Below are 22,227 nucleotides of genomic sequence, written 5' to 3'. Positions count from 1 at the left end.
AATTTAGAAAGCCCTCTAATCTCACCCCTGTCTTGTACTGCTTTGTCATAAACTTTATTTGTCTGTAAGGGGAGAGAATGGCCATAGAATTGTCAGCAGATGAGTACCAATGAGTCCACAGCCAAAACTAGTCCCAAGGGTGAACAAGTTTAAGGCTTTGCTTGGTTGGTGATCTTTAAGAGGATGAACTATAGCTTGGCTGCCCATCTCAGAATGCTACAGGCTCCATTTTCCTCCATCCTGACTTTGTGTCCCAGAGGGTAGATTTGGGAGACAAAATCTCCAAAACCCCTTTTGCTGAAGAATGCAGCTGAAGATAGTTACACTCTGGTTGGGAGCCCAAGATGGGAGGTGTAAAAGTGACTCTTGGCCAACTGTTACTAACTTACGTGGGGTCATCTCAGTCCAAGTTACTTCTCCACAAGGCTAAAGGCCCACTCTTTGTAGGATTTTCATTTTAACCCAGGTTCTTGTACATATTTTACAAAATGGCACAACCTCTCCAAGAACAGCCTGGAATTAAAGTGGCCAGGTTGGGGAACTTACAATATGACCCAAACGGCCCATCATAATGGTACCTTAGACCAGCAATCAATAAACTTTTTCTGTACGGGGCCGAACAGTCAATGTTTTAGGCTCTGTGGGACACAGAGTCTGTGGCAACTCTTCAGCTCTGCCGTTGGGGTGCAAAAGCAGTGATAGACGGTACATAAACAAATAGGCATGATTGTGTTCCAGCAAAAACTTATTTACAAAAAAAAAAAAAAAAAAAAAAAAAAAATCCATGGGCTAGAATTGGCCTGCGGGCTATAGTTTATTGAACCCTGCTCTAGTGCATACCTCAGCTGCCAACAACATAATCTTGGCAAAACAGTAAAGGTGGGGCATGCCTGGGAATCAAGACCTCAAGGCCCATTTGAAAACCTCCCAATGAATGTAATACAATTATCCCTTTTAATGGAGTATGAATATGTTCTGCTGTTTTTGTTTGTTTTTGGCTTTGGGAGCATGTTTGTTTCCAGATTTGTTGAAACCTTTCCTTGTTGAAGAGCATCAGAATGAACCATTCAATTTTGTGTTTCCTACTAGAGGGGTCCCCATCTGATGCTCTAGTGATGAGGACCTCCCCCCTACCCTGTATTCCTGAGATGATCATCAAAGAGTTCTATAAGAAGACATTACTGCTTACCCCAAATTCCTCACCACCCCCAAACTTCAGGCAAAGTAGAAAGGATGAATGGAATTTTCAAATTAAACTTAGCCCAGCTTTCAGAAACAGCTGAATTTCCCTGGTTCAAAGTCCTGACCTTGGCCTTTCAACTTCTTTGAATTAGATTTTTTTTTTTTTTTTTGGCCACACTGGACAGCTTGTAGGATCGAACTCAGGCCCTGACCAGCAAAACTAACCACTGGGCAGAGTCCTAATCACTGATCCTAAGACTGGTCAGCTCCTTTGAGAGTACATCAACTGTCTCCTCATGAGCTGGTAATAGGCCTCCTCATGAGCTGGTAATGTCTAGGAATATTACCTCCAATTATTACCTGCAATCTTAGGCACTACCCTGTTCAGTTCAGTTCAGTTCAGTCATGTCCGACTCTTTGCGACCCCATGAATTGCAGCACGCCAGGCCTCCCTGTCCATCACTAACTCCCGGAGTTCACTCAAACTCACGTCCATCGAGTCGGTGATGCCATCCAGCCATCTCATCCTCTGTCGTCCCCTTTTCCTCCTGCCCCCAATCCCTCCCAGCATCAGAGTCTTTTCCAATGAGTCAACTCTTCACATGAGGTGGCCAAAGTACTGGAGTTTCAGCTTTAGCATCATTCCTTCCAAAGAACACCCAGGGCTGATCTCCTTTAGAATGGACTGGTTGGATCTCCTTGCAGTCCAGGGGACTCTCAAGAGTCTTCTCCAACACCACAGTTCAAAAGCATCAATTCTTCGGCACTCAGCTTTCTTCACAGTCCAACTCTCACATCCATACATGACCACTGGAAAAACCATAGCCTTGACTAGACGGACCTTTGTTGGCAAAATAATGTCTCTGCTTTTCAGTATGCTATCTAGGTTGGTCATAACTTTCCTTTCAAGGACTAAGCATCTTTTGATTTCATGGCTGCAATCACCATCTGCAGTGATTTTGGAGCCCCCAAAAATAAAGTCTGACACTGTTTCCACTGTTTCTCCATCTATTTCCCATGAAGTGATGGGACCAGATGCCATGATCTTCGTTTTCTGAATGTTGAGCTTTAAGCCAACTTTTTCACTCTCCTCTTTCATTTTCATCAAGAGGCTTTTTAGTTCCTCTTCACTTTCTGCCGTAAGGGTGGTGTCATTTGCATATCTGAGGTTATTGATATTTCTCCCGGCAATCTTGATTCCAGCTTGTGTTTCTTCCAGTCCAGCGTTTCTCATGATGTACTCTGTATATAAGTTAAATAAGCAGGGTGACAATATACAGCCTTGACGTACTCCTTTTCCTATTTGGAACCAGTCTGTTGTTCCATGTCCAGTTCTACCTGTTGCTTCCTGACCTGCATATAGGTTTCTCAAGAGGCAGGTCAGGTGGTCTGGTATTCCCATCTCTTTCAGAATTTTTCACAGTACCCTGTTAGGAGCTTCAATAGCCAAATACTGCAAGGGCTCCATATCATAGGCCAGTTTTACTATTAACATCCTCCTACTCCATGCCCACACAAATAAAAACTTGGTTTTTGGAAGAAACATTATAGAAATGTAGCCCTTGGACACTGATGAAAAAAGACATTAGCAGTTACTGCTAACAACCTACAAGAACAGTAGAATTCCAGGGATTTGATTTTTGGATGGATGCTTCCCAATTAAAGAAACATAGATCATCCTTGGCAACTGGAGGGCCATCTCAAACAGTAATTTCCCAGTGAGGATGCTTAAGACTCCCTCCAAAGCATATCTTCCAAAGGAGACTCTATTAAGAATTTCTGAAAATCGGGAAAGACTACCCTCAGACCTTCATATTAAGCAGATGAAAGCATGAGATGGACGTGCTTCCACATCTTCAGAATAATATTGCACAGATGCCTAGAGTCACAAATTAACACACTCTCCTTTGTCTAACACTCTGCCTTTTTCACTTTTGCCTATTTCTTTTTACTTTCCTCTTTTGTGGCAACAAGTTTGCTGATAGTATGACTGTTTCTCCATTGCCTAAATTATATTGAGAAAATGTCTGTGGTCACTATCATGTTTACTGTTGCTGTTATTCTTATTTTGGTGCTATCCATACAGATATCAAGAGATTATCCAACTTTATCATTAGACATCTACACCCTCAATAGAGTCTGTGCCCCAGTAGAGGACAACTTGTGTGTGTGTGTGTGTGTGTGTGTGTACAAATCCGGCCTTAACTTCTTAGAAATGTTTAGGTATCTAAACATTTGTTGGGATCTTTAAGACCCCAACACCCTCTATGGAATTTGTCTCACTGAAGCATGCCTCAGGGAACTAACAAAATGAAGTCACATAACTTACAAAATGGTAAGACACACCAGGTAATTCTAGAAAATTACCTGGAGGAAATATTGATTCACTTTTTCCATGCACCATCCAAACGGTGATTTCTATAATGAGGGATATATCAGTGGAAGACAGAAATGTATTATTTTTTTGTTGTTGTGCAGTTACTCAGTTGTGTTTGACTCTTTGTCACCCCATGGACTGCAGCACACCAGGCTTCCCTGTCCCTCACTGTCTCCCAGAGTTTGCTCAAACTCATGTCTATTTAGTCAGTGATGCCATCCAACCATCTCATCCTCTGTTGTCCCCTTCTCCCGCCTTCAGTCTTTCCCAGCATCAGGGTCTTTTCCAAGGAGTCGGTTGTTTGCATCAGGTGGCCAAAATATTGGAGCTTCAGCATCAGTCCTTCAAATGAATATTCCGGGTTTCCTTTAGGACTGAATGGTTTGATCTCCTTGCTGTCCAAGGGACTGTCAGAGTCTTCTTCAGCACCAAATTTTGAAATTCTTTGGCCCAATGGAAATGGACAAATGATCTTATATTTTCTGTTAGCTAACCAGGGAGTTATCAGTACCATTGTCAACATTTTGGGTTACACCTGGATAAATATTACTTGACTAGATATAACAACCTATTTGAAACTGAAGGAGATGGCCACATTTCTGATAAACTCAAATGGATTCTAGGACGTGATTTTTAACCTGGTTTCAGTAACGTAGGATTCCACAAAGCCTAAACACCCTTTTCGTCTTCATGTCCATGGTGGTTGCCAAGAGTAGACTCTCTGGAATCTTGACTGTAGGTGTACAAATAAAATCACATCATATGTTTCAACAGCTCATCACCTGGCGAGTGGAACAGGGAGGCCAGATTCATCCCACTCCCAGCTGTTACTTCTGTGATGATAACGTCACCTGGCATCCTGACAGTGATGTAGAGGCTGCTTTTGTGGCTGACCTTTTGGTTTGGACAGAGAATGGCCATAAAGCGAAGGGTCTGCAGGATAAGAACCAGTACCCTTCTCCCATCAATTATGCAGTTATCACCATGGCCTGTCTGGATTTCCGTAGCACTTTGTTCTTCACTCATCACCTTGCCTTACTTGAGACGACCTTTGCCTTAAGAAAATAATCAGTCCAAATAGTGGTTCCACTTCTGATACCCACAATGAAAACCATGGCCTCACTTCTAAGAAGACATTGTTTCAGGAGTCTGTCTACACATTCTACCTCAGTGCAGTGGGTCAATAAGACTCAGTTTGCTTGTGTCATCTCAGGTTATATTTGGGATAGAAGGCTTTTCATAGGAATTGAGTTGGATTTGTTTTATTATCTTACACATTTAATATCTGGTCTAGAATCCTCTGGAAAAAAAGTCATGTTTTAGATGTTCTTCTGACAAAAAACTTTTGAATTTTTTGAGGAAAAGAGCTATACAAATCCAGGGAGAGGCCCAGCATGCATGCCTTAATGAATTAGTTAATTAATTCCTTTGTTTATTGAACAACCATTCAGGACAGCTATTATGTACAGAACCCTGTGCTAGGTGACAGGAGCACAGCAGTGAGCAAGGCAGAGGTGGTGTTACCCTTGGTTAGCTCACAGAGGTGTTTCTTGAAAACATGAGCAGTATTCCTTCATTAGTTCAGCCAGCTCTGCCCTATCCATGGCCCATGGCTAGGGGAATGCTCTGAAGATTATCCAGGGTGAAATAGTCTCCTTGCTATAAAGCTGCTCCAGTTAGTTCATATGCTCAGAATTTTCTTGCTATCATAGAATTCAAGAGTTGGAAGGGACCTGGGACATAGTTATCTAGTTTTTTATTTTGTAAATTGTATTTATTTTATAAATTAGTAAACTGAGACCAAAGAAAACTGAGGCCCAGAGATACTGCAAAACCTGTCCCAGAATCACAGAGCAAGTGTGTTTGCTGTTTGTGAGTGTGATTACGTACAAAAGAGGGGCATACAAATCATGTATTTTAAATAAAATGAGTCAGAATCCAGATCATTAAAAACAGGTTTTCTGGGAATTCCCTGGCGCTCCAGTGGTTAGGACTCCATGCTTTCACTCGTATGGGCCTGGTTTAATCCCTGGTCAGGGAACTGAGATCCTGAAAGCCACACAGCTCAGTCATGTTTTTAAATGAGTTTCCTGAGATTACTGCAATTGGTTAAGAACTCTAAGTCTTTATCTTTAAAAGCAAAAGATTGTTCAGTTTGAATATTGCAGCATCAGTGTTTCCTCTGTTTTGGGAACATTAGGATTTTTAAAACTTGAATTAAAAATATCACATAAATTATTCAAAAACATCCTCTACTATTTACATAAAGCTCATATCCCTGTTGCCGTGTTAGAAATAGCACGTTATAGCCCCACACTGATATCTAGGGTTGAGAGTTGTGGGGAGTAAGACCCTTAAGAGGCATCAGGCCCCTTTCCCTGAGCAGACAGGCAATTCTGAGACAGAAGGGGTCACTCAGAGACAGAGACCCTTGTGGCTACGTCTTCATTGTGAAGTTAGGATCGGCCCTCCCAGACTTGCTGACCCCTGAGTGACCCTTCCAAATTCAGATAATCCGGTAGGAGTCAGCCCACCAGCCCATCACCAGCAGCTCCATTAGAGCCTAAAATGTCCTGCGCTGGGATGAAGGCAAGCCGGGGCCCCTTGAGACTGACCTCCCATCGCCAGTGGAGATAGTCTTTTAGGTCTGGTGTGAGGTCTGACAGAGTTGCCCTAGGCTGGGGAGACAGGAGGGTCTTGTTTCTTTTCCAAATTGCAATTGTTGAAGGAAGAGGGACTTCATTTAGAACCAGCATGGACCAAAATTTGCTTGGTTCTTTGGGGATCTATTCTTTTTTGCAGAGGCGCTCTGAAGGGATGGCTGGAAATGGCACCACCAGGGTAATGTGAGGGGAGTGGAACCATATGACGGAGGATAAAGCCCAGAGAATCCAAAGCTGGTTCGCAGACAGCGGAGTCGACCGGAGGGGAGATCAACAGACACAAACTTAATCCCTGTCCTCAAAGAGACCTGCCCACCGGGCTTTAGCAAAAGCCTCTGTGCTTTTCCTCTGTTCCTGGAGAATTTAGACAAAATAGCCTTGAGCCCCATGAGGCAGGGGAGCAAAAGGCCCTCCCCAAGCGAGGCCCACCCCAAATGGGACTGGGGCCTTCATGGATCTGATGAGGTCTGCGTCTGGAGGGACTGAGGCGGGTGGGCTATTGGGAACAGGGCCCTGTTGGGGAAGAGGGGCTTCAGCACGTCCTTGGAGCTGGAAAGAACCTCAGAGGTCATCTAACCCAATCCCTTCACTCTGGGGGATGAACACTGAGGAACGGCAGGGGCAGGGCCCGCCGTGTCACACAGGGCCTATTGCGTTTCAAGTGCAGAACTTCTGACCCTAGTCAAACCCTCTTCCCAGATCCTCAGCCTAAGTGGAAGTTTAGGGTTTTCTGTCCATTCCTTTGTTCATTCATTCATTCATGTGTTCCTTGAATTGTATAAGCTATAATTGTCCGAGGTTTGTAACTTGCCTTGTATAAGATCTGTGGATGTGTCAGAGGCAGCTCACTGTATTGTCTTCGCACCTCAGGAACTTAAACTTTGAGCATACATGCACACACACACAAACACTACACACATGCCCACAGCAACACACACATGAAAACGCATGTGTGCATAAGAACATGCATGCACATGCACACACAAGTAATTTGTGATGGAGAACCCTATGTAGTTTCTTCCATAATAACCTTATGGACACAAAGGCATGTGGTGTGTGCTGGGGTGGGCGCCACTCTAGTTCTCAAAGAACGCATCCTGGCCTGGACCTTAGAGATGATCTATTTTATGTGTCTGCCCAGCTCCCTGGACACTGGCTTGCACAAATGCCAGAATTTGGGGGATGGAATTGAACTGATTTGAAATGAAATGGAACTTAGCTAAGTGTAGAGATAAGTAAGGCCCTGGGTAGTGGGTGCATCAAAAAGGTGGGTTGCAGGGGGAAAGGGCATCAAAAAGGTGAGAAAGAGAAGGGCATGCTGGGTTGAAGGACTAGCTGCTGCTGCTAAGTCGCTTCATTCGTGTCCGACTGGACTAGCTAAAGGATAGTAATAATATTAGGCATCATTAATTGACCACCAACTGTGCATCAGCCACTAAGTCATTTATGTGTATGTATGTGATGTCATTTAGTCCCCATGATAAACATGTGGTGGTGCCATTATTATCCCCAAATTATAGATGGGAAAACAGGCGCAGACAGAGTAAGTCACCCTTCCAATTAGTAAATAGCAGAAGTGGAATTCCAGTGCAGGCCTCTGGCTTTAGAACCTCCTCCTGTCTGTGCTGTGTAAGAGGGCTTCTCTTTGCTCAAATGCGACAGCATTGTTTGAATAGAAATGAATGTTCCTCTCAAGAGTGCAGGAGGGGAGATGTGTGGATGTGTAAAAATTGGTGTCATCTTTTGGAAAAATGGCGTGGCAGCACGTGTGGAGAGAGCATTGAGGGTGTGCTCTCTCTTTGACTCAGTGTTTTCATTTCTAGAAACACAGCCGAAGTTAATAATCAGAAATGTGCACTAAGGTGCACGATTGGAAATGACCTGTATGTTCTCCAGTGGGGAGTGGTTACATAAATTGTAGCATAGTTCTACAGCAAAATATGACGCAGGCTTTAACAATTAAGGATCCCGTTCGCTGCTCTTAGTTTGTGCCTTAAGCGAGCATTGAGGAAAGGGGACTGTGATCTGTGACAAGAGGCCCCCTGTCAGGAATAGCAAGAAGCTGGGTTGGGACCCCCGCCAGTGCTAGTGGAGGCAGTGAGGCCAGGCAGAGGTGAGGCCTGCAGTGGGGGAGTGAGTCTCAGCTCCAAGTGATCCCGACCCCGGGGAGGGGCCTTGGCCATCCAGCAGCCAGCCTGGACCCTGGCACCGGCTCCAGTCTCTGGGTTTAAAGAGCTTTAAAAGCTCATTAAAAAGGTTCCTTAGACATCAAATGGCTCTTAAAAATCAATATTTTGATGATTTAAGTGCAAAGGAATCAGAAACATATGGATCAAATTGCCCTCAAATTATACAGACTTTAAAAAAATGTGTTGGTCTTTAGCAAGCCCCAAATATTTGAAAAACAGATAGAGACATTTTCCTCTTCTCCAGACAGAGCTCAGCGAGGTCAGCTTGGAGTCCAAAAGGAGGTAAGTGGGAGTGGGGCGGGATTCAGAGGGAGACAGAAGGATATTTCTGCAGGTGGCGCCTTGCCATGGAGGCAGGGCTCCAAAGGTCAACTGTGTGTGTGTGTGTGTGTGTGTGTGTGTGTGTGTGTGTGTGTGTGTGCACATAAGCAGCATATATGAGTGAGCCTGGGTACATATTCTCCTCTGGGTCTGCCCAGACTCTCCTGAGCCTACTTCCCATGGCCAGTCCCATCTCTCTGTGTCCTGGCCATATATATGTATTTGTGTGTCCAGTGTTGTTCCCAACCTAAGGTTTGCGGAGTAAATCCCTTTGGTTCATCCTTCTGGGGTCCATCCTCTCTCTCCAGGCATCTTCCTGCAGTGGATGAGGTGCTGCCTGTCCCTGGAAGCTTTAAGCTGAGATCGACACAAGCATCGCTTGGCCCAGAAGTGATAAAACATTTCTCAGCTGTGAGCTAGTTCTGCAAATGAAATCTTAGGGATAAAGCCCAGTTGTGTAACTGATAAAACAGGAGTTACTAAGGCCCTGATTCTTTCCTGTAGAATGCTTGAGCTCTGACAGCAGAGTTTGAAACCCACAAATCTCATCCTCAATCCTTGTTTTGCAGACAAGGAAACTGAGGCAGCACACCAGCAGAGCCAGAGGAACACTGTTGCACACATTGCTTTAGCTGTGTGTGTGTGCGTGTGTGCTAAGTCTCTTCAGTCGTGTCCAACTCTTTGAGACCCCATGGACTGTAGCTCACCAGGCTCCTCTGTCCATGGGATTCTCCAGGTAAGAATACTGGAGTGCGTTGCCATGCCCTGCTCCAGGGGATCTTCCTGACTCAGGGATTGAACCCACATCTCTTGTGGCTACTGCATTGCAGGTGGATTCTTTACCACCGAACCACTGGGAAAGACCTCACTTTAGCTTACCTCAGTCCAAAGCATTAAATATTTACTGCCCCCTCCCCTTTCTTCTGATGCAGCCCAAAGTCCTGCTTGGGGTGGTAGATGGCAGAGCCCACAACACCTTGGTGCCAGTCTCATGGTGACGACAAGGTTTTGAAGATGCCTCTCCTGTGCTTAATTCCACCTCTGGAAGGAGGCACTTGGGGTGGGAGTGGGGAACTCATGCTTTTGAAATCTGCTGCTGGAGCCTTAAAAAGGAGGAAACAGGCCACACCTGCAGCCCTGAGATGCGGACAGAGTGGCTCCAGAGGAAACAGGAAGGGGGTCAGCTGGTTTCCCATCTCCAGCTCCTTCCTTCAAGGTCCTCCCACCCAGGGGAGAGTCTTGGGTGAGAGACCAGTGCTTTGATAGGGATGGAAGTGACTCGGGAGGCCCCGGGGGCCTTTGTGGGGCACCCACCTCCCTAGCTAGACTCATTTCTGGGCTGGGAGTTGGCCCTCCACACTGGGCCCCTTACGCCTCCATTTCTCTTGCCCTAGGGAATGTGCCGGATCCCAGGCCTGTGACACCTCCACAGGACAGGGGCTAGTTCTCTGTCCTGGCCCCAAGAATGGCTTGGGGAGCATTGGCCTTTGTCGGGGTTGGGGTGGGGGCTGGTGGGCCCATTAAGCAGGCTCTAGTTGTCTCCTCGCCTCTCCACCCCCACCAGCGCCACCAAGGAGGCTTGTTAATTATTGCAATGATTTCCACCTCGATGGGCAGATCTCATTGGCCAGAATAGAGGCTTGGGGCACTCCCTGCACCCCATACACACACACACACACACACACACACAGGCTGAGGAGTGGGGAGCAGGGTGGAATGTCAGAAACGGAAATGAGGGAGAGATGGACTGGGTTGGTCAAGGGTACCAAAGAGATTGGCCATCCACTGGCATCTGAGGCTGGCTGGGCACAGGCTTGTGGGACAGGGTGGACCCCTAGCAGCTAGCCACATTGCCATCATTAGGAGAGCTAAGGGCGGTCAGCTGGCCATTCAGCTACCCATGGATTCCTTATAACCCTGTCCTCTGGACCTTCTTCCAGCAGTGCCTGGCCAAACAGGGGAGACAGGTAAAGGGTGGGACTGCATTGGCATCTGGGAGGAGGGGGAGGGGTGGGAGGCAAGCTGGGGTGGTAGGCCTCGCCTGACATCTATGCAGTGACTCAGGGAGAGATCTGAGGGCTGATGATGGGACCCTGAGGACCTTGGCCTCCTTGCTTAGGACAAACCAGCCTGCTGCCTATTAAATGCAAAGAGAGAAAATCTTCTCTTTGACACCACGAAAGGACAGGGAGTGGAAAACGCTTCCCAACTCAAGGTTCTTGTTTCCGGACAGGTACTTCCTGTCCCTCTGTGCCTGGCCTCTGGAGATTCCATGTGGAAAGAAAGAAGAGATCCAGATCCAGTTCCCCAGGTTGGACCAAGCAGTCCCTGGGCTAACAGCCCCCTGAAAAAGGGCTGCCCCCGTAGCATCTGGCCACTGCATCTGAGTGGGCTGGGGTCTGTTCCCTACCCCCAACCCCCAATAGAGGGAGGTCATTCTAAGCCTCTGGCTCCCAGGACCTCAGTGGGCCACTGAGTCTTGGCCTTGGTCTGGGGGACCCCTACAGTTCTGGGACGTGGCCCCTTCTACCTCTGCACTTTTTCTCCCCATCTCAGGCCTTCACCTCAGGCTGGGTGCAAGCTCTCTTTCTCCCTCCCATCTTTGCTGCGTGCTCTCTCTCACACATAGGGTGGCATGGGCAAATAGGAAGTGGCTCTCAGATGTGAGGATTTGGTTTGGCTGAGAGGCAGGGGCAGCTCTGCCTTTAGCCCTCTTCTCTCAGTCAGCTCTACCTTACTGCTTTGTTCTCTGCCCAGGCAACACCCCGTCTGGCTGGGTTCGGACAACTCCAGAGCTCCAGGCCAGCGCCTTCCTTCCCCTCCAGACTCACATCCCTAACAGCCTCCAGATACATGGCTAGGGCTAACCCAGCGTCCTCTCCCCCTGGTTTCCTGCCTGCCCCCTTCATTCAGCTGAGCAGACCAGAACCCTGAGGTTACCCTCGGCAGCACCCTGCCTTCGCCCCCTCATGTCTGTTCATCACATGGCTCTCTCACATCTAACCCCGCAGCCCCAGGTCCCAGCCATCAGTGCTCACTGGGGTGCAGGCACAGACTCCCAAATGTCCACTCTTATGTCCCATCAAGGCTTTTGCAAATTTCTGGTAGCGTGAGTTTTCTAAAATGCAAAGCTGCCTGTGTCTTTTCCCTTTTAAAAAGCCCTGGCCCCCTCTGGTCAGCGGACCTTGCCCCCAGTGACCCAGCCCATCCTTCCTCCAGCAACTCTCCTCCCTGAACTTTCTGAGCCAGGCCCAGTGAACTCCTGGCCTGACCCAGGCCCACGGAGGTGCTCCTTTCCCTCTGTGCCTTGGCACATGTGGTTCCCCATCTCTGGCACATCCATGCTGGTCAGCCCATCTCTCAGCCCACGCCTGACCACCTTGAAATATTGTTCCTGATATCTCCAGTAGAGCTGTGGCCACTGAGCACGATTCACCACAATTTTTCTTTGATCATCTTTCTGGAAAGCCTGGGTGTAGCATGAGGGCAGGCACCATTTGAGACCCCAGCTCAGCGCCTGGTCAGTGCCCATGGAGCAGAGGAGTGAATGAGTATGTCTGGGTGGAACACATAGGCCAGCGCCCCCTGCCCTCTTTCTAGGCCAGGTCCCAACTGTACAGGCCCCCAAGACACTCTGTATACCAGGCATCTGGGCCTTGCAGAAGTAATAAGCAGCCCAGCTACAGAGTATGATTTAATTTTTTTAAGTTTGGGCTGTTTTACATCTAGCCCAGGGCTGGAATGGAGAGGCTCTTGGCTTCCTGCTCACCATGTCATTCTGGAGGGAGTTCCATGGAGGTCGTTGTTGTTCAGTCACTCAGTCAAGTCTGACTCTTTGCGACCTCATGGACTGCAGTACACCAGGCCTTCCTGTCCTTCACCATCTCCTGGAGCTTGCTCAAACTCATGTCCATTGAGTCAGTGATGCCATCCAACCATCTCACCCTCTGTTTTCCCCTTCTCCTCCTGCTCTCAATCTTTCCCAGCATCAGGGTCTTTTCCAATGAATCAGCTGTTCGCATCAGGTGGCCAAACTTTTGGAGCTTCAGCATCAGTCCGTCCAATGAATATTCAGGGTTGATTTTCTTTAGGACTGACTGGTTTGATCTTGTAGTCCAAGGAACTCTTAAAAGAATCTTCTCTTGAGTCTTCTCCATGGAGGAGAGCAACACAAATCTGACAGGAGGCTGGGAAGTTGACTGGTTCCATCTACCCAAGCTATGTAGCTGCTCATTTCTTTATTCATTCCACAAACATTTACCAAGCATCTACGGTGTGCTCAGCACTATCCCAGGAGCTGGGATATACATGGTGAACGAAACAGTCTCAAGCCCTTCCCTCTGGGAGGTGAGAGTCTGACCAGAAAGACAGACCTCAGATAAACACACATGAAATCATGTGCACGAAGGGAAGGGAACGGAGAGACAATACAGTGCAGACCTTTTCAGCGCTCAGACAGGCCGTCTCTGAGGGACAGCTTTTAAGCTGCGACCTCAAAGATGCCGCTCAGAGAACCGAGGAAAGAAAGACCCCAGGGGAGGCAGCCTTTGCAGTGACTTGAGTGAGGGCCTTCATCCCTCTTCACACCTCAGTTTCCCCTTTTGTGGTGGGGAAGCTGCCTGCTCACAGGCTTGGTGAGGAATGGGAAGAAAGACATGTCCAGTCAGACTCAGCAGCCATTTGAATCTGTTCCGATGTTTGTGGCAAGATGGCTGCCCTCTGTTCTTCCACAGGGAGGCACCACCGTCTTTATCCTCCTTTTAAACCGCCTTTGGAGAGTCTCAGCCTTCTCAGCTGCCCACTTCTCAGTCTGAATTCCATCATCAGAAGCTATCAGGAGACCAGATTTCATAGATGAGAGTGCTGGGACCTAGCACAGAAACAGGGCAAGAGACCACCGTGGGGAGAATAGAAGACCAAGAACCCTCAAGAACGAACCCAGTGCCCGGCATCGTGTTTGGATCAAGGCAGGGGCTCCAGATAGGTTTGCTGAGTGAATCAACAAACGTTCCCCACGGCCTCAGACCCACAGAATGGAGACTTCTGGGTGACAAGAATTCTCTAGGGCTCCCACTCCCTACCCTTTCCCCCTTTCTTGGTTCAGTTCCAATCTTTCCCTACTTTTCTTGCAGGCTTTCAGTGGTATTAATGTTCCCACTTTCCCAGTGGACTTTTGGCTGGGCTGCTGGGATGGTGTGCGTGTGTGCGGGCACGCAGGCTATGTGGGGACTGGAGACAAAGGCCCCAGAGTGAGATTCAGGGCACAGCTGAACTGCCCTGAACTTTCCTTTTTGTTTTCAAGGAAATGCATAATCCAAGAACCACCCACGGCCCTGGCGGCCCGCTAAGCAGGGCTGGAATGTGCTGCCTTTCCCGTTAGTAATTGTTTTTTCTGGTTAGCCTGTAACCCTTCCCCTGCCATTCCCCGTCTCTGGGTCCAGGCCTGCCCTCTGGGGCAGAGCTGAGGTGGACGCCCAGGCTGCCCTCTTCAAGGTTACCCCAAATGCTCCTACCCCACCCCCTAGGGCGTGGCCAGTGGGGTTGAGGACCCCACCTTGGCATTGCATCACAGACCGTCTCCTACACAGTGATTCTTTGCTCTCGCAAGAGCTGTCTAGGGGGCTGTCAAGGATTCGGGGACCTCCGGAGGCAGCTTGGTTTTGCCTGGGGCCTTCTGGCCGTTTTTCCACTGTCTGTGTGTCCGACTTTCGCTGTGTCTGTGACTCTGAGTGGGTGTCAGTAGGAGCCTGTGCAGGAATGTGAGTTTGTGTAGGTGTCTGTGATCTGGGACGCTGAGGGCACACTTGTGGCCTGAGTGTGTGTGTGTGTGTGTGTGTGTGTGTCCTGGCGGGGAAGGAGGCTTGCTCCTGAGCTGACTCAGCGCTTCTGTTTCCCACCCACCCAGCTGAGCGACTGACCCTTCCCCAGGGAGGAGGCAACACCCTAGGCTGCCAGGTTTTTGCCTTTGGCTGCCCCACCCCCAAAAGGAGAGCCTTATCTTTAATCCTTAGGGACTCTAGAGGTCAGAGGCTTGTGCTACTTCCTGACCCTCCTAGCCAGGCCCTGTGTTCTCTGGTTCTGGAAGAATCTTTGGGAGCCCTCTGGCTGTGTTTCCTGAGGTGACTGTAGCTCAAGGCTGCCTTCTGCTCAGATGGAGGGGGTTTTTGCCAAGTAAGAAGAGGCACTGGGGTGTTCCTTGGACCCCAACACCACCGCTCTCCACGTTGACCGCAGCTGCCTCCTCCTCAGATAGCCCTGACTGTCGGCTTTGAATTCTTCAAGCAAGCACTGACACCCCAGATGGGGCGTGGGTGCTGGTGTGGCCTGGGTTTCCCCATCTCCAGGAGGTCTGCACCTCCAGACCTCAGGAGCTCAGGATGACGGAGGGGCTGGGGAGTCAGAGGGTGGGAAGAGCGAGGATCTCAGTTCGCAGCCTTGGGGTGGAGGCCTGCCTGCACCCTAAGCAGCTGGCAGGGGAGGCAGTGCCAAGGCCCGGTCCCGTGTGGCCACTGAACATTTGGTGCGAATCAAAGGCTTTTTCCAGCCAGGAGAGGAATGCTGCTGAGTGGGGTTTGGGAACGGGTCTGGCAGGGCAAACACTGCCCTAATTGAGGCCCTTTTAGACTTTTAATTACAAGCAGTGTTTTCCCAAGCTTCCTAAATTGACCGTGGAGACCCGCTCGTGCTATTGGCTGTGCCAGGGACAAGGAAAAAAAAATGTTGTTAAAGCTTTTTCAGCGAGGTTTATTTTTGCCATGTTTTGAGGTGGAAGAGCTCACACAAGTGGAAACCAGAGCCATTTGTTCTCAGAAAGCCTCCTCCAGACACAGAAGGACCGACGCCCACAGGTGTGATTAGACACTCAGATAGAACACGCAAACGCACAGACACACACACCTGGCGAGCAAGGCACAGGTACAGACAGACTCGGTCATGGACGCGGCTGCAGATGCTGTAAACACAAGGCTGGAAATCCAACCCAAGCACCCCGAGCGTTTTCAAAAGGAAAACATTGTTCCTGGCTCTCACGAGGCACACCTCCACCTCCGTCTCCTCCCACCCTGCAGGCTGGCTGGGTCTGGGCCTGCTTCGAGCCCCTGTGCCCTCTCATGGTCTGTCTACAAGGGCAGACTGCAAAGCCCAGCTGGGTGTTCCTTATGCCAGCGAAGCCTTTGTCCTGGTCTTGTCCCAGTCCCCAGGGGGTGTGACTATCTGGGAAGGAAGGCCATGCCCTTGTCTGTGGAAAGAGGACAGCTCCACAGCTGAATCCTTGGGGCACCTTCCAAGAGAAATACCTGTAGTGTTTTGGAGGCAGCCCATCCAGGTTATAGATTCAGAGGACAGAGGTGGCGCTGGACACCTGAATGCTGAGCTCTGCTTATAGGCAAGCATCACCTGCATCCCAGGACCCCCTTCAGGCAGTGAAATCTGGAGCCCAGTGGCTGGGGCCTGGGAGTCTGCATTTCATCCCACTGCTTACCCCTGTATCCTGACACTGGGCGAGCTCAGTGCGTGTTCGCCGAGGCAATGAATGGCTAATGCTGAGCTCTGGGAGCCCCTGACAACTCTGAAGGACAGAGTAGGTTCTCCCTACATGGGTGATCTGAGAGGGAAGCCCCCGTGGAGCCCTCCCACCCTCTTCTCTTTCTATTCCCCTCATGCTCCACGCCTGTGGGTCTAGACACCCAGGTAGACTCCAGAATCCCTCCTCAGTGTTCAGCTGGGAGCCCAGTAATACCGCATGATAGAAATAGGCAGAGCAAGGGAGGGAGGCCAGAGACAACTGCTTCCAATCTGCCATCTTGCCAAGGGTCCCCCTGGGCCTGGGCCATGCCTGGACATAGGACAGGAGGCCAGGGGCCAGGAGCAGAGGGAAGCCCCTGAACTGGGGCTTGGGCAGGGGGAGCCTTGGTGGCAGTTACAGGACGTTGATATCGTCCCTTATCTGGGGCTCCTGGCTCTTACACCATGTCCCCAACCACCCCTGGAGTCAGGGGGCCCCTGCCGCTCCCTCCCCACACAGACCGTTACTGGGTTTCCGTTGTCTGAGGAAGGGGCGAGAAGCTGTCTGCTTAATTAATCATTTTAGGCCACCCTGGGAAACTCATTAAGCCACCTCTCAGGGCTTGGAGCAGGAACGCTGCTCTCAAAGTCGGAACTTTCTGGTCTGCCCCGTTGGGGTTCGTTTTCCCTTCCACTCGTGTACACACACGTGTGTGAGAGTGTGCCTGTGTGTGTGTGTGAGTGAGAGAGCGAGCCAACATTCCCCTGTATCCACGATTGTGTGTGTGTTTGCGTTTCCTAGATTCTGCAAGGAACTTCCCCTGATTCTTCTTAATTACCAGCCTAGAAGAAATTCAAGATGCTCAGAGCAAAGGTCAGACTCCACCTGTTTTCCCTGCACTTCATTTTCTGGCAGTTCCCACAATAGTACAGATAAGTAAAAGATTAAGGCAATCTTTTCTAATTAAAGTAATTAAAAAACAGCGATGATTGCACCTTTCATCTGAAAGGGAAAATATTTACTCATCCAAACTGCAGGCCCTTAAAAGCATTCAGGAGGTCTATTTTCACAGACAGAACCTCCTCCCCTCCCCCAGTCAGTTCTCTCTCCTCCAGGACACACACACACAAAGGCAGGTTTATTTAACAAGAGGCAGCTTGACAGGGGCACGGTGAACGCTGGGCCAGAGAATGGGAGCCTGCGGCAGGTTCCAAGTGAGTGGACGCTTCAGCCCAGTCCCTCCCAGGCCCTGCAGGGCTTTTTCGATCTGACCAATCAAACCTTTACTGTTGTTCCTTCTCTCCACCGGGGCACCCACCTGAGGGCCCCCTGCCTCCCTCTGACAGCTCCACTCCCTTTTGGCCTCTTCGCTCTGAACTGGCTAGTATGGGGAGCTCAAAATGGAAGGCTGGATATAGCCCGTCCATCTGTCCATCTTCTCATCCTTTTAACCAACATGCATGTAGTAAGTTGCCCGTGTACTTGGCATCAGCGGTGAAGGGCACTGTGGTGGAGGGGGAGAGGTGGTACAGCCCCTTCTCCCAAGAAGCACAGTCTCATAACCTTTAAGCAAATGCCCCTTGGTTTCCCCAGGAGAAATCAAACACTTTGAGTTTTTGAGGCAAGTATATTACCTAGTCTCCTGGTGAATGGGAATTGCAAACTTTTCCCTAACTAGAGAGTTTTTCCTGGGATACATGGCAGTGGGGAGAGAGGTACCCTGACATTCCAGGGCCAGGACTCGAGGGATGCACAGTCTTTGGGGGGTGTGAAGGGTGTGAAGGGGCGGAGGTGTTGACTGCCCAGGGTGTGACCTAGGGTGACCTAGGGGTGACACAGTCTCTGCCCCATACTGCCCCCCTTCTTATCCCCACTGCCAGGAGACAGGGTGTGCTCTGGAGCTGGCACAGCTAGAGTTTAAAGCAGCCTTGATGGGATAATCCCATTTAGAGGCTGTTCCCCAGTCCATGGAATATGACATGAAGAAAAATCCTGGGAACCTGCTCCAGGAACATCCGACCCCAGCTGTCCCCTGAGAAGGACCTGGTGGCCTCTTCCTGTCCAAGCGGGGCTAGACAGTGTCCTCAGCATGACCGGCAGCTCTCAGCTGTCTTCTCTGCAGAGGCATGGCCTCAAAGAGCCAGCATGGGCAGATCTGTTTCTGCAGGGAGCCTGCTGTCCAGGAGGGCTGGGGGAGGAAGAGTACTCCGTGTGCTGTGTGTCCAGCCTGTTTGTGGATAGGCTTACTTCATACCCAGAAGGTCTTATCAAAGACTGGGTCCAAACATACAGGGTTCTCCCTGTCCCACAAGCTCACTCAGTGTCAACTGTCGTTGGACTCTGGACTCTGGCAAAGTGTTAGTCGCTCAGTTGTGTCTGACTCTTTTTGACCCCATGGACTGTAGCCCACCAAGTTCCTCTGTCCGTGGAATTCTCCAGGCAAGAGTACTGAAGCGGGTTGCCATGCCCTTCTCCAGGGGATCTTCCCGACCCAGAGATTGAACGCGGGTCTCCTGCATTACAGGTGCATTCTTTACCACCTGAGCCACCAGGAAAGCCTTAAGTCAACTCAGCGTTTCCCTCTTTTTTTACCTGGAGCGACAGGTCTCATTTTACCACTTTTCCACCTGATCACCCACAGTGGCTCCGCAACTCCTAGGGAAACAGATTCACTGGCACAGCTTAAAGCAGGGGCTCCCAGTGGCCTACCTCACATCACAGGGGACTTGGTTCAGCCCCAACTGGTCTCCTCCTGCTGCTCCCAAACATCAAGGGAGCCCGTGAGATGCTGTGAAAGTTGTGGGTTCCCAGGAGTGCACATGTCCAGCACACAAATATGGGAACAGTTACAGAGCTCCTGGGTGCCCCAGAACCCATACCCAGAGCCCAGGTTGGGAGCTTTTCTTTCCCACAGGCCCATCTGCCGGGTTTGTCTCCAGACTACCCCTACCGTGCCCTCCTACCAACCCCAGTCTAACCCACCCCAGGAAGCTGCAGTGCCGGGGCCTGGGCCTAGAGCCTGAGTTGGGTAGGTGGACCTGAGTGACCAGGTCAGCCTCACTCAATGGATTTTGTTTGATTAGCCAACACATTTGGTGATTAAGTTGTTCAGTGGAAACAGTCCCTGGGGGACTGGAATCTTTGTTGCAAAAATAAATTTTCCCTCTAGACCTAGTTTTTATAATCTTGATCTCTCTGCATTCTTTTTTTTTTTTTTTTTCTGTCTTTTGTCTTTCTAGTATCCCAACCCACTTTTATCTTTTTCCTTTCCTCCCACTGAGACCCAAACAAACCTCCTGGTAAATAAACTCTCCGGCCGTGCTCTTAAAGAGACAGTGCGTGCTTATTGCCAGCTGGACGCTCATTCCTGCTCACTTTGTGAGAGACCCACATGTGATGGGCTGGGGGTGTTGTGGGGTCACTCTGGGACACTCGCCGGAAGGAGTTGACTATGAGCAAAGCTGTGCTGTGCTTAGGCACTCAGTCATGTCCGACTCTTGCGACCCCATGGACTGTATAGCCCATCAGGCTCCTCTGTTCATGGGATTCTCCAGGCAAGAACACTGGAGTATGAGCAGTTTATCAGAAAAGTATCCTAGGAGAGGCCTCTCCTTTCCCACACCTTTCTGGAGGACACAAACCAGGTAGAAAATAGTTTGGGGTTTTGCTGTAGCAGAGGTCATCCTGAGCGGTACTTGTGAGGTTTGACTGTGAGACTACTATTTTCTTTTGTGTGTATGATCTGGAAAGGGTTCCTTCCCTTTCAAGTGTGATTTTAAAAATCTATATTTTCATCTCTGCACGCCGCCACCCCCCCACCCCGCCTCCACCACCCCTCCCATCGCCAAGTGAATATATCTCTGAAGTGATCATGTCAGATGAAGAGAAAATAGGATTAAAAGGACAAATCTAGTTTGCACACAACCTGCAGCTTCGTTCTTTTGTGACTTGAGGAGGCTCTGGTCTAGAATAGTATCATTTGTGTATTGCTGGGTTGGTTGCTGGGTTCACTATGGGGTGGAGTAGTGTGTGTGCATGTGTGTACACACAAGTCAGAAGAGCCTGCGTTGTTGCCAGATCGCTGCCTTGAGTGTCTCTGTCCTGAACAGGGTCTCCCCAGCACTGGGGCTGTACACAAGCTGAGTTGTCAGGGCTGAGGAGACAGCAGTTCTTGGAGGAGGGGCTGGGCCATTTCCACCCGCCACGTGGCCTGGCCCAGGGAGGACGGTGTCCACTCCAGGACCAGGGCTGCAGGTTCAGAGGGGCTGAGAATCAGCCTTTGTAAATGTTTCCTGGCCGGGCTGAGCTGCCTGTCCCGGCCCACGTCTGAGTAGCAGACCCAGAGAAGCAGCGTGGTCCTGCAGGGCCCCCTGTGCCCTTTCCTTGTCCCTTGCATCAAGGGCTGACCTCCCCCAGGACTGGCACTGCCATCAGGCCCAACTACAGACACACCTGCACCAGAGTCCCCTGTGGAGCAAACAAAACCTCACTCAGGAGGGTTTCCCCTTTAAGAGAATACACTCCTCAGAGGGCCAGTTGCCCCCAGGGCTCTCTCCCACTCCCTGCTTGGAAGCCAGGCAGAAAAATTGCCTGATGGGCAGGATTATGGGATTAGTCAACTTTCCCAAAACAGGCCCAGAGGCTCTGGGTCCAAAATGAGTTTTGGTCTGAGCCTTTCCCTGTGATTAGTGACAGATGTGTCAGTCGGGCCCACCGCCTCCCTCTCCCAGCTTTGCCTCTTCCCTGAGTGCTAGGAACTCATCGTGTTTGTTTCTGTAAAAATGGGCCCTATGGTTCAGTGGCCCAGGGCCTAAGGAGGAAGGTATTACCAATTAGACCAAGTGTCTGGCTTTGCCAACCTCTCCTCATCTTCACCAGAGAGCAGCCCCTCCCCCAGAACTCCCCCTGGACTAGAGGAATTGAGGGGGCCTACTGGGCCTTGATAGTCTGTGGTCTGTCCAGCGCCTGTCTCAGATTCCTGTCCCCATTCACTGCGCCCTCTGTTTCCGGGTCCAGCTTCCAGGATCCCCCTACATTCTAGGCTAGGCTGGGCTCCTGGCCCTCCTGGACTTGGGCCTGCCCTGCAGTTTCAGTAAGGTGGGGAGCTGGCCAACGCCAGTTCCAGAGCTGGTGTTTCCCAGGAAACCAGCTCCTAAAGACCACTCAGCTGAGGCCACCCTGCTGGGACAGTCAGACATCTGACAGTGTTCCTGTGGACAGATCTAGGGCTTGGATCTAAGCCAGGAGGGGTGCCTCTTCATACCCTGCATGACCTAGAGGTCTTGTTTGCATTTAGAAATCCCTTGCAGAGGGATTGGGAGACTCTCCTTGGAGTTCTGAGTAAAGGCTGGGGACAATGAAATAAAATTTGTTTCTCATTATAATGCCTATGATCCCTAGAGCTAGCATAGTCTTCCATTTAGCTCTTTGCCTTCTCCAAATCTTCTGGTGGAGCTGACCTGGAAGTTTGTTTGGAAATGAGATTTTGTGACAGCCACTGGGGTTCCCTGAACTTGGCTCTTCTGGCCCATTATATCTCAGGCCACATCCAGAATCCAGAGTCCTGAGCCCAGGCCAGATCCCAGAGCACAGTAGGTACAAGATCTGAGTTTAGGCAGAGCTCAGAGCTCTGGTGAGGCCAACTTCATACCAGGCTGGAAATGGGGACAAGACTGAGCACTCAGTCTCTCTCAAGGGAAGAGCTGGTCCTTCTTTCAAGGGTATAACATAACCTGGGGAGTAAGTAGGTCTTTTGGGTAAAAGAAACACATTTGATTAGATACTAGAGCTGGACAGAAATATGTAGCTCTCCTGACTTTAGCTGGGCTTCCCTGGTGACTCAGTGGTAAAAAATCCACCTGCCAATGTAGGAAACATGGGTTTGATCCCTGGGTCAGGAAGATCCCCCGGAGAAGGAAAAGACAACTCACTCCAATATTCTTGCCTGGGAAATCCCATTGACAGAGGAGCTTGACAGTTCATGGGATCTCA

General features: G+C 49.8%; 1 long non-coding RNA gene across 5 annotated transcripts in view; it reads left to right on the top strand.

Moving 5' to 3' along the window:
• LOC138989908 (uncharacterized) overlaps positions 1–22,227 on the top strand; it is a 145,355-nt gene that overhangs the window by 83,984 nt on the left and 39,144 nt on the right. For 2 of the 5 annotated variants that reach the window (XR_011466092.1, XR_011466093.1), the window contains exon 3: positions 9,302–9,468. The exons of the other annotated variants lie outside the window; for them this stretch is intronic. This is a non-coding gene — a long non-coding RNA (uncharacterized lncRNA). The remainder of the gene's footprint in view (positions 1–9,301; positions 9,469–22,227) is intronic. 5 annotated transcript variants of the gene reach the window in all.

This window comes from Bos mutus, chromosome 11 (genome assembly GCF_027580195.1).
Source record: "Bos mutus isolate GX-2022 chromosome 11, NWIPB_WYAK_1.1, whole genome shotgun sequence".
NCBI lineage: Eukaryota > Metazoa > Chordata > Mammalia > Artiodactyla > Bovidae > Bos > Bos mutus.
Note: the sequence above shows the minus strand (reverse complement) of the source record. Positions and strands in the feature narration are given on the sequence as shown.